The sequence below is a fragment of the Myxine glutinosa genome, chromosome 1 (assembly GCF_964187855.1).
Source record: "Myxine glutinosa chromosome 1, kmMyxGlut1.1, whole genome shotgun sequence".
In the NCBI taxonomy this organism is placed as follows: Eukaryota; Metazoa; Chordata; class Myxini; order Myxiniformes; family Myxinidae; genus Myxine; species Myxine glutinosa.
The window spans coordinates 147589015-147592748 of record NC_136261.1 but is presented as its reverse complement, the minus strand read 5'-3'; positions in this window follow the sequence as shown (position 1 = coordinate 147592748).

The following is a 3734-nucleotide window of genomic DNA, read 5'->3' as shown; positions in this document are numbered from 1 at the left end:
GTGGGAGTTGTTGTATGCAGATGATCTGGTGTTGATTGCGGAAAGTATGGATGGACTAAAGGAAAAGATGAACAAGTGGAAGGAATGTATGGAGACAAAAGGTCTGAAGGTGAAGATCGGAAAGACGAAGGTGATGGCAAGTGGTAAAGCATGTGGTGAGGTGGAAAGAACTGGGAAGTGGCCCTGTGCTGTGTGCAGGAAGGGTGTCGGAGTGAACTCCATTCAATGTACAATGTGCGCTGAGTGGGTTCATCAAAAATGTAGTGGTCTGAGAGGGTCATTAACCAGTGTGGCGGCTACATTCAAATGTAAGGTGTGCACAGAGGGAGCTGCAGATGGAGGAAATGTTGAGTTGGATCTTGGAGACGGCGTGAAGCTGGAAGGTGTGAAAACATTTTGCTACCTCGGAGACATGCTAAATGGAGAAGGTGGATCAGACTCGGCAATGGTTGCTCGAGTGAGATGTGCATGGAAGAAGTTTCGGGAACTGAGTGGCGTGCTGATGAGGAGGGGAGTGTCATTGAAGCTGAAGGGAAAGGTGTATGCTGCATGTGTGAGAAGTGTTATGATTTATGGGAGCGAGACATGGGTAATGAACGTAGAGCAGCAACGAAGGTTGGAAAGGGTGGAAATGCGAATGGTTCAATGGATGTGCGGAGTATCGTTGACAGATAGGAAGAGAAATGATGAATTGCGAAAAATGATGGGAATAGAGCCTGTGATTGATGCTGTGAAGAGGAACAGGTTGAGATGGTTTGGTCATGTGTTGAGGAAGGATGAAAGTGACTGGTTGAGAAGAGTGATGGAAATGAATGTAGAAGGAAGTAGAGGACGGGGAAGACCGAGAAAGACTTGGCCAAAGATGGTGGAAGAAGAAATGCGGGCAAGGGGGTTAACAAGGAGAGATGCAGAAAATAGGGCAAGATGGAGAAGATTGTATTGGGGACCGCAAGGCTAACCCCCGCTCTCGCAGGGAAAATGGCCTTAAAATGCATGTTGTTGTTGTGCATAACTGCACCGACATGAGCCAAATGTCGCCGTCCTGTATCTTGTCCGTCTTTGTTCTGCAAATACTCAGTGTCACATTTTGTGGAGAGGAGGAGGAATGACGGGGGTCTGTCATTTCTTTCAAGATGGCTGCCAATGATTGCCTTAAATTGTGGTTTTATAAGAATTGACAGTTGTTCAATCAGAATGATCTTGGTGTTGCGTGACATGTTTTTAATTATGCCGAATTTAATTTTGCACCATTTAAAGCTCTTTGATACTTCTTTACCATGTCTAGTACTTTTGGTGGAATTCTGCAACTTCCAATGTAACATTTGTACTGTCATGAGAGAATGACTGGTATGGTGGCATTAAACTGGATTATAATTTGGTTTACAAATAAAGTTGGTTTCAATAATGTCTAAATTAAAACTTAAGTTTATTTTAAAAGCGCTGAGCTCAAAGTAAATGTTAAATTCTGAATGAATGTTTATTTTCAACATATATCATGCATGTAACTATGGTGTAATCAAAATGTCCATTTTGTGAAATAATAGCATGACTATGGAGTCTACCAAGACTTATTAGCAGAATTGCTGTATGTAACGTTTGTACTTATTTCATTTGGGATTCTTTGGCAAATCCTTTTTTATGCCTCCAACAAAGTCGCCGGAGGCATTATATATGTTTTCCGGTTGTCCGTCCGTCCGTACGGGCTAAACCCTGTTTTTCTCAGCAACCATGTGACCGTTTGAGACGAAACTTTCAGGGTAGGAGTGCCACCCATGCAGCATGTTTTTATGACAAACGTGACATCATAGGTCACGTGGTATGGCAGCCATCTTGGATTAAAAGCGAATAATTAAAAAATTATTTCTCGGAAACCGCTGAATCCAAAAATTTGAAACTTGGCACATTGGCAAGTACTCCAATGGGGGAACAAAAGCATTATATCATAGGTGAAGTGTTATACCGGCCAAAAATGTTTTAATCGAATTCCTTATCCTAAAAATCTGTAATTGCATGCCCATGATCTATGACCCATTTGTATTGAAATACTAAATTTATGACATCATAGGTCACATGGTATGGCAGCCATATTGGATTGAAGGAAAATATTAAATAATTATATCTCTGAAACCGCTCACCCTATCGATGCGAAATGTTACAAATATCATCTAACAGCACTGTTGCATATAGTTTGAAAATGATGTCATAGGTCACGTGGTTTGGTAACCATCTTGGATAGAAAAACGAACGTTATCCGATCAACACGAAACTTCACAAACGTGATCCCCTACCCATACATATGCAGAGTGATTGTCACCAATATGCCTCCGCATAGTCCCACAATGGGTAGATGCAGTCACATTGTTCTAGTTTGTATATATAGTATAGTTGAGGCCTTGTGGAAGAGTTAGTACTAGTTTAAGAACACTGAACGGATCAGGACGCACCAAGACAAAAGTAAAAGCAGAGAGAGAGTGGGGGGAAGGGGGCACACCAACAGCAGAGTTGAATGCCAAGACGGGGGGAAGCAGACAAACAATGGGTGTGGGTAGGAATAGGAGAGGATGCATGTTGGACAATATGGATATGGCAGGGAACTCTCAGGAAATTTGGAAGGAGGAGGGTTTGGGTGGGGGTGAGGTTAACGAGGGTAGTGAATATCATGAATTTGATTGGGGATGATCTCAGAATGTGGTGAACAGCTGTCTTGCAGACCTGGAAGGAAGAATGAGATTGAAGAGGATGTGGAGGTTGGTTCCACAGGCAAGAGAAAAGAGGAACAAATGAGTGGAGGTGAGCAATGTTTCTGGATTTTTGTAGTTTCACCAAAAGGTGGTTGGTGGTTGATAGTGGACCGTGTGAGCCCTGCAAAAACCTGGGCGGGGGTGGGGGGGGGGGGGGGAGATGGTGCACTAGCTGCCGGTGCCCAACATCACATGATAATCACAGAACAATACGTATGATAAGTTACAGAGCTGGGAAACTGTTTCCTTGATGACAGTGATGAGTTACTGGCACTAGACACACGGAATGCTTTGGATGAATCTGTGGTGAACACGGTGCGAACAGTACATAGTCTAGGAAAGGATCAGTATTCCAAATATTGCAAATAAGTTATTATTGATCGCACATCCTCCATTCATGAGCCGATTAAGAAGAATGCCCTTCCTCTTTTCAGTTGTACACGGCCAAAAGTCAAGACCAAACAAGTGGGAAAGATCTCCCTACTCAAGGATGATGATGATGTTCTGTTCTCTCACCTGTACATCGTGATGCAGCACAGGGTTGGTGACGTGAGCACATTCTTCAGCCATGAGAACCATCCTTTCCCCCTTTCGCTTTCTGATGATGGAAAATTGCACTTTGGCTAGAATGTTCATCAGATCAGATTTCTTTCCTAAGACCCCACAATGATCCTGATTCCATTGACATGAAGCTTCTTGATGGAGTTGCTGCGGTGCACTTGCTCCCCACCACCAACATTGTGACATTTGATGAGTATGCTGATCGGGTCTTTGTTCCATGCATCATAAAACAACTAGAAAACTCCAAAAGAGTTGTTATAGTGTGGGACACATACATCCCCAGCAGCATCAAAGAATCCACGAGAGAAAAGCGAAGAAAGGGTGTTCGGAGAAAGGTTGCGGGCAAGAACAAGTTCCCAGGAAACTGGGCCGACTTCTTATGTGACCCAGCCAACAAACAGGAACTGTTTGCATTCCTTTCCAACAAGATTG